The sequence below is a fragment of the Protopterus annectens genome, chromosome 5.part0 (genome assembly GCF_019279795.1).
Source record: "Protopterus annectens isolate FY-2018-M chromosome 5.part0, PAN1.0, whole genome shotgun sequence".
Taxonomy (NCBI): domain Eukaryota; kingdom Metazoa; phylum Chordata; order Ceratodontiformes; family Protopteridae; genus Protopterus; species Protopterus annectens.
In genome coordinates this window covers 1,527,422,088-1,527,431,727 of record NC_056735.1, presented here as the reverse complement: position 1 = coordinate 1,527,431,727, position 9,640 = coordinate 1,527,422,088, and positions in this window count along the sequence as shown.

The following is a 9,640-nucleotide window of genomic DNA, read 5'->3' as shown; positions in this document are numbered from 1 at the left end:
GCAAAACAGAATACAGCATGTGGGAACACATTTGCTTTGTGTTACTAACACCAATAATGCATCATGGATGAAAAGGTACTCACACATTCTGATGTGTACCCATTACAAATGCCAGATGGCAGCACCTTACACAGCATTAAATAGCTACACTCTACTAAAGTCACCTTGTGATCAGACCCATATTAGCATGTCCCTGCATTGATGGTATGGATGTGGCATAGGTATCATCATATGCACAAGGTGTTGTGTGGGTTTGCCAGAAGCCTAGGCTGGATCATACAGTTGACATCATGTGTGTGTGTGTTTGGGGGGGGGGGTGTTCATTAAATGGGCTGTGCAAGTGTGGTGTGTGTGTAGGTGACTTGTCTGATGGTGATGTGTATGTGTTTGTATGTAGACAGTCATGCCGTGTGGCTGCCCAATACAGGGGTATTTTGGACAGCTGTGGGCCATACATGGCAGGGTGCTCAGTTTGCCATCTCTGGTCACGGACATGGGAACTGGGCACAACCAGGGCTGAGTCCAGATGCAGTACTTTTCTCCAATGGTGACTGTTGCCTGCTGGATCCACGTCCATATTGGTACTAGCCAGGATCACATGCCCATGGCCTGCTGTGTCATGGCATGGATAGCACACCCCCTTCAGTAGTGCTGAGGTACTGCCAGTATGGAAACGTGATGGTGCACAAACAAATAGACCCTCAGCTGATCGCGGTGCTGCCCTACATCCACGTGGCTGCTGGCCATCATCTGCCAAATGCTCAAGCACAGATATTCCACTGTCAAGAAGTGCCAATATCTCCCCCCACCATCTATGCATTACCTCAGTATGCTCACGGATGGCTGCAGTGAGTTCACAAATGTCACCAAAGACAACAGGGATGTGCTCATCCATGACCCTGTGTATATGTCTGGTATTATGTTCATTACATGCTTGTGCCCCCCTGATAGCCTGAAACATGTGTCTGGAGACTGCTGCTGTGGCACTTGCATCAGGGGCATGATGGGCTGCAATCCTCCTCCAAGCACCCCTGCCCATCTGCCTGTGTGGGACCTCATCAGCACTCTGGCTATGGCTAGTGCCTGCACCCTCACTTGCCATAGTCACCACAGTATCCTGTCCCATGCCACCACACACAGTCAGACAATAGCATGCACACTCTGGACAGGCCACCAAGGGTTGGGAGGGTGGTCTAATGGTTAAGGTGTTTGCCTTACAAATACAAGGTGCAGGGTTTGAGTCTCACAAGGGATAATTGGCTAGGCTTAAAATGTCTCACAAGGGCAGTTAGCTTATAACTAATCTATGAACCTATGAACCTGCCAACTGTCCATTATCTATGGCCACTGGTGACAGGGTATGTCTGGGCATTGTGACTGTGTGTGAGATGAGGTTGACAATAGTGGGATGCTGACAGATGGCACAGATTCAGCCCCTGAAAACTCTACCTGTGACTCAATATGAGTATTATCATCGCCAGAGTCTGCAGAGACACGGATATCATTATCAGAGCAGGAGAGACTGCAGCCAACATGCCCACCTGTGAGGGAAAAACAATATATGTAAATTGCTACCATCACTATAATGTTTGCTGATATACACACACACACACACACACACACACACACACACACACACACACACACATACAGGTGAGGTACCTCAAAGGTATTACACAGACCTCACATTAGCTGACTGGGGGCATTCACGACACACAGTCAGACAACAGCATGCACACTCTGGCCAGACCATCAGCATCATGCAGTGCAGTGCTTTCCAATTACCATTACTACTAATATACACCTCGGGGATATGTGAGTGGTGTTAGTAGGTGATGACCCTTCACCTAGCACACACTGCACCCATGTAAATTATTGCTGTTCACCTGTATAGCACTGTGGCAACTCCTACAGAACATACCTCCCAACTGCACAGGGTTTTGCTGAATGTCTACATGTGTGGCTCATATGTTTGGTCTGTTCCTCATAACTCCTGTGTTTGTCTGATACATTACTGGGTTGACCAGTGGATTGGTGCCACTAATTAATGTCCTAATGTGAGGTGCAGACTGCATAACCTGCAGTACATGTATGTTAAAACAAAGCCGATTCAACTTCCCAAGCTTACAGTGGATATAGTAAGTGTACACATACCTGTTAACATGCTAGGATTTTGTGATATATCACATCAGACTTCAGAAATCAGGTCATAACATTGCCATCATTTCATATGACATATAACCTGTGCAATCCAACTAAAGAACATACACATCAGTTACAGGTAACATATGGTAACTGAAATAGGTACAATAGGCTGGTTGCATGAGTGTGCACACCCTTAAAGTAATACTCTGTTAAAGCACCTTTTGATTTAATTACAGCATGCAGTCCTCTTGGGAAGTTGTCTATCAGCATGGCACATCTTGACTTGCCAATATTTGCACACTCTCCCTTGAAAAACACCTCCAACTATGTCAGATTGCAAAGGCATCCCCTGTGCACTGCCCTCTTCAGGTCACCCTGCATATATCCTATTGGACATAGGTGTGGGCTCTGACTCGGCTAGTGCAGAACATTGCATGTGTTCTGGTGAAGCCATCCTTTTGTTGATTTGGTTATATGGTTTGGGCCATTGTTTTGTGTAAACTTGGAATTCCTCACCATCCACAGCTATGTGGCAGACACCAAAAGGATTGGAGCCACAAGGGACCAGTGTCTGCAGCTGTTCATAATCCCCTCTAACTTGGCTACAGCCCCAGTTCCAGCTTGTGAAGAGCAACCTCGAAGCAGGACATTGCCATCACCATGCTTCACCATGGGGTGGTGTTGTTGTGGTGATGTGCAGTGGTGTTATTGTGCCAAGCACACCTGTCAGAATTGTGGCCAAAGAGTTCAACTGTGGTCCCATATTACCATAACACATTTTCCCACTTGATTTTTGGGGACCTGATGTATTGCTTTCAGACTTTCACCAGGCCTGGATATTGTTTGGTGTGAGGAACTTCTGCCATCTTCAAACCCTACCCTATAGGCAGGATATATGGAGATCATGGAAGATTGTTGTGACATGTAGTACACACCCAGTACTTGCTGGAGATTCCTGCTACTCCTTCACTGTTGCTGCAGGGCTCCTGGCAGCCTCCCTGGCCAGTTTTAGTCTTGTATTCCCATAGACTTTGGTGGGATGTCCACTTCTTCACAATGTCACTGTAGCCCCATATTTTCACCACTTTTTGATGACTGTCTGCACTGTGTTCCATGGTATGTGCAATTCTCTGGAAATGTTTTGGTACCCTTCTCCAGGCTGATACATCTCAAACATGTGGTCCCTTAGCAGCTTTGTCAGCTCTATGCGAACCATGGCTGTTGCTATAGCAGGCAACTGGATATATGTTAGGATAATCCTGGTAGGACAGCTGATCATTATTTGCTGTTAATCAGAGTCCCTGTAATTGATGCCAGGTGTGTACCCAATAAGATGTACTGCTAGAGTTATATCGAAAGCTGCCTCAACACAGTACTAGTTTCAGCTTGTGCACACACATATGCATCTAGGTTGTTGTACTATCGTTATGTGTCATTATTGTTCCCCTAACAGATTAGTTTGCTTTACAATTGAATTGTACAGGTTATAGGTCAAATGAAAGGTTGGCAGTATTTTGAACTTGGCTATTGTGCTCTCATTTTTGTATATCAGAAATACCTGTCATTCTAGCAGGTGGGTACACCATTTATATACACTTTTTACCACTAATTTATACAATATGATCCTAGTTTTGGGCCAGTGTCCCCCCATTTTGTCAGTCTTTGTCCAGATGTCCTGCAATGACAGGTTGTGAGGTATGCTACAGATATGTGACATCTCTTGCAAATAGGCCCCTGTGATGACTACCGTGATGCAGTGCAGTAAACACTACCACAAGTGAACATGCAGATATTGCCAAATGGCTGAGTGTAACAGTTGTGTGCATGGTCACATGCATTAACTTTAGCATGTCTATGGTACTGGTGAGCCACAACAGGAAAATCTCATACTTACTGGCTTCAGGCTGCTGTCCCATGTGCAGACCAGAGGGACCTATGTAGCTATGAGGGAGAGGTATTGTCAGCAGATTCACAATAGGTATTGGTACACAATGAACACTATGTTCCTGCACAGGTACAGTACACACTATGATATTACACAATTTGCTGTCCTTCACCATAGATGTGCACTTGTGTGCATTACTACACCCCACCCACTAATCCATTTTGCACTGACATATGCATCTAGAGACTCTACAGAAGACAGTTTAAATGCTACCTCATTACATTGATGTGCACTTTGACCTTACCTGGATGCTCCTCGCCTGTTGTCTGGGTGCCACCTACCTCCATGACTGCTGTTTCCTGTGTATGAGTTTGTGTGGGGGCTACCCCAAGGTTGACAAGGAGCTCCTCTGTCACCGTAAGTGGACCCTGTGTGGCTGGCCCCCCACCAGTAGCAGTACAGTCCCTCGCTACAGCAGCAGCCGTTTGCCGGGCATGATGTATCAGGTCAGTTGCTCTATGTCTGACCTGATCATATGTGCATCCATGGTGGCCCAAGACATTCACTCTGTGGATGATCTCATCCCACAGGGCAATCTGCTCCTGCAGATTTTGCCAGCTACAGCCAGAAAGGATGGTGTAGTTTAAAATTACAGCTTCTGTGATGGCTGCTATCTCTGCATCAATGTAAGGCAGTTGCTGCTGCATGGCACCTGGAAGACATAAACAGGGAAACACATCACAGGACCTCAGACATTGCCCAGAGTTCTTTACAGAGCCAGCACATGAATAGGAACTATAATTAGCCACCACTTACAAACACGTCATACCCCTGTACCTGTCGGCACTGTATGAACATGCATAGTACTCTTGATCCTGATGTGTTATGCTCCCTCCAATGAGGGCCAGTACATTGCATAAATCACTATTCATCATTCACGTTTGTTTAGAGGGATGACAGTGGCCATGTTCCCTGCAGATGGGATGTCAATGGTGCTCAGGCTTTGCTTGCATACAATGTGTAATGGAGCTGGAAACATATTTCTGGATTCATGTAGGATGCAGACAAGAATATTATCAGGTCCCAAGGGGACTTGCTTTTGTTAACTTTGATTAGGCAGTTTGCACCTTATCCACGATGATGAGGAGAGGGGGTGCATGTGCTGTGCATATCCACCTATACTGATGGTGATTCAGGGGGGTAATGTTTGCCCTAAACCTGTCTGCAGCAGGTTGGCTGTATCTATGGTGTATGTGTATGTGCTGTGATTGAGCACCATCACAGGATGGGTTGGGTTATTGACTCTGAAACTGCAGACATATGTGAAGATGGCCTTGTGATTGCCCTTAGTGGATGTGTCCAATTTGTACTCATAGTTAGCTTTGCATTAATCCACCTGTAACATAATATGGTCATTCAGACAAAAGATGACATGCTGCTCAGTTGGTGCCTGCTCCTACTTTGCTCTGTACAGCCAATATAGCATCACATTATATGCTTTGTGCATTGCTGCTGTCCAGCAAAGGGGTTTACTCTACTTTGGTGGAGACAGGTTTTACAAGAAAGGTATTGCTGAGGTCATACAGCTATGTGGGTGGTCATATATCTGTTTGTAGTAGGCATGGACACAGGGTCAGAACACCGTTGGCCACCTCTACAATTTCAATGTGATACTCATGCTTATTATACTACCCATGTCTGTGTCAGGACAATGACACAACCAGTAGCTGTAGAGGTGTAACTCTGCACAGAAACTAAGGTTACACACGTGTACAACATGTGCAGGTTATTTACCTGGCATTTTGCATACCATGTCAGTTGTTATGATCCAGCCAGGTACACCTACCCATACATACATATGCACAGGTAATGCCTGCTATACATTTTTGTTCTGTTTCAGTATGACACACTGTAATTACAGTCTTGCTGCTCAGTCAGTCATGTCAACCTGTTAGGGCAGGACATCTGGAGGACACTGCACATACATGGTGGGCTATGAGCCACAATTAGTGACACTTTCTTCATATTGCTGTAACACACATATGTCATTTGATAGTGCAGTAGTCTTTGCATTTGCAGGCATAGCCTGGAGGATGTCTGATGCTCATATGTCAGGCAGAGTTGAGAAAGGCTAGTGGTGTGGAAGTGAGGGCAAGAACTGCTAATGTTGTGAGTATGACTGGTATGGGGACAGAGATAGCTGATATGCTGGACAGAGGAAAGGTGAATATATTGTGTGTATCAGAGACCAGATGGAGGGGGTGTACAGCTATGTGTATTGGAGTCAGGTACAAATAGTTCTATCGTGGTGTGTATGGGAGGGGAACTGGTGTAGGGGTTAACCTGAAGGAACATTATGCCAAGAGTGTTTGTGGATGTGATAAAAGTGTCGGGTAGAGTGATGTTTAGGAGGCTGGGAATTGATGGTGTAATGATGACAGTTGTTAGTGCATATGCTCCGTTAATTGTGTGTGTGATGGATGAGACAGACTTACTTTGGTGTGGTTGGATGAAGTTGTGATGAGTGTACCCAAGGGTGAGAGAGTGGTGTTTGGAGCAGATTTCAATGGGCATGTTGGTGAAGGGGACAGAGGGGATGCAGAAGTGATGGGTATGTATGGTGTTAAGCAAAGGAATGCAGAAGGTGAGATGGTGGTGGAGTTTGCAACAGAGGGTGGACATGGCTGTAGTGAATACATAGTTTTGCAAGACTGAGGGGCATAGGGTGACATACAAGAGTGGAGGAAGATGCACACAGGTGGATTATCTCCTATGCAGGTGCGCCTGTTTGAAGGGGATTGGTAACCGTAAAGTGGTGACAGGGGAAAGCGTAGTTAGGCAACATGGAATGTTGGTCTGTGGGATGATATTGGTGATCAAGAAGAGGGGGAGGAGTGTGAGGGCAGCACCATGGATCAAATGGTGGGTACTGAGAAAGGGTGATTGTGAGGTTGAGTTCAGGGGAGGGTTAAGACAGGCAGTGAGTGGCAGTGAAAACTTAGGAAATATCTGGGTAACTACATCCAAGCTAGTAATTGAGATGAGTAGAATGCGGCTTGGTGTGATGTCTGCACAGAGGAAGGAGGACAAGGAGACCTGATGGTGGCATGAGGAAGTACATGGGAGTATATAGAGAGGTTGGCCAAGGAGATGTGGGATTGTCAGACAGATGAAGAATGTAGACCAGTGTATAGGGAAATGGGGTGCATGGCAAAGAGAGGGGTGGCAAAGGCTGAGGATGGGGCATTTGAAGGGTTGTACATAAGGTTGGACACCAAGGGTGGAGAATATGAACTGTACCAATTGGGTAGACTGAAGCACGTAGCTAGGAAGGATGTGCAGCAAATAAGGCTGCTAAAGGATAATGGTGGAAGTGTACTCACAAGCGAGGAGAGTATGTAAAGCAGGTGGAAACATGTCAAAGGAAAAATCAAACATCAATGCAGCCAAGGTTCAGTTAAGGTTCCTTTATTCTTGTACAAGGAGACAAAAATGCAGTTCAGAAGTTTGTCTGACATTATACAGGAAATACTTCATTATTATACTGTTTTGTAAGCCATTGCCCTCTAAGCTGACGTAATAAAATACAACTCTTAGCATTGTTCTAAGACAGGTGTTTACTACTGTTTTTCTGCTGATATAGCAAGTATAAACTTCCCATGTGAAAATTTCCTAAGATATCAACGTGGCCTCGCTAACTGCTGGTCTGTAACAATTCATTCATATTTCAGTGTTGCAATTAGTGATTCTTTCCTGCTTTGAGCATAAAGCATATTCTGATTTCAGCCTATAATCTTATCTACAGCTGCAGTATGAACAAGGTTATTTGCTTAAGTCTAGTAACATTTCAGAATACTGTATTGTTCCTTTTCCTAATGTTAGCAAAATCATCTGTTTCTCAGTGTATGAACAAGGTCATTCACCGAGCTGACAAGAAGCAAAGTCAGAAAGTACATGCAATTATTTTCAAGCCTGTAGCAGAATAAATGTGTTAACCCTTTTAGGCTCCTAATGCAGCAAGCATAATGCTAATACATATATGAATATCATAGTCCTTTACTCACTCATCATCAGACCAATGATTATACAATTCCCCCATTATATTCGAATCCCCTCGCGACAGAGGCAAGCTGGAGAGGCCACCTCACAAAGACCAAAAAAAAGGATAAAGTCTCAAAAATTGTCCTATACGCCTGAACCGAAAGAACTCCAGCTCTGTCAGTCGCAACACCGCTACTGAGAGGGTGACCTTTGCCTAACATACAGGCCATGTCAAAACCAGATTTGATGAATATGCTTTCACTCAAAAAATCTAGATCCATCATTCATCACCCAAAGATCTGTGGGAACAAAATCCCCGCACACATGTGAGGCAGAGCGTACATGTGGGGCTCTTGTTCAAGAAAATCTTGACAATGGGGAGATCACAGATATATATACCCAGGGATTACAGTGGTGCTGCTCACCACACGACAGAGGCAAAAATAAATAATATAGTTAGTTCCATTAAAGGGGTGGGTGGCGAAAGCCATAAGCGATGGGCTAGGCTTGTAAATGCCCTCGGGCAGATAGCCTAGTATGAACCTATGAACCTATGAACCTATAATACTTTTTACTATATATGTGAATACATATTTCTCTCACAAAACAGTACTTTGATAGACTGTTGAATGAAGAGAATGAGAGGGTGAGAAGGATGGATGATACGGGTATGGTGAATCAGGACATGCAACAGAGTATCAAGTGGGAAGTAAGGATAGCTATGAAGAGGTTTAAGAATGGAAAGGCTATTGGTCCAGATGACATACCTGTGGAAGCATAGAGGTGTTTAGGAAAAATGGCAATGGTCTTTTTAACTGGATTGTTTACTGCAATCTTGTAAGGTGAGAGGATGTTTGAGGAGTGGATAAAATGTGTTTGGGTATTGATTATGAGAATAAGGGTGGAGTGCAGAGCTGCAGTAACTACAGAGGGATAACATTGATCAGTAATGGCATGAGGTAATGGTAAAGGGTGGTGGAAGCTAGGTTAAGAAAGGAGGAGAGGATTACTGATCAGCATCATGGTTTCATGCCAGGAAAGAGCAATACAGATGTGATGTTTGCTCTGAGAGTGTTGATGGGACATACAGAGATGGTCGGAAGTAGCTGCATTGTGTCTTTGTGGACTTAAAGACATCATATGTCAGGATGCCTAGAGAGGAGTTGTAGTATTGTATAAGGTGGTCAGGAGTGGTGAAGGAATCCATAAGAATGCTACAGGATATGTACAAGGCTAGTGTGGCAGCGATGAGTTCTTCATTGGGAGTGACAGGTGCATTTAAGGTGGAGGTGGGAGTACATCAGGGGTCAACTATGAACCCTTTCTTATTTGCAGTGGTGATGGACAGGTTGACAGACATGATCAGACAGGAGTCCCTGTAGACTGTGTTGTTTGCAGATGACATTGAGGTCTGTAGTGAGAGTAGGGGACAGGTTGAGGAAACTCTGGAGAGGTGGAGGTATGGTCTAGAGAGGGGAGGAATGTTGGTCAGCAGGACTAAAATGGAATATATGTGTGTGAATGGGAGGGAGGATAGAGGAATGGTGAGGATGCAGGGAGTACAGTTTG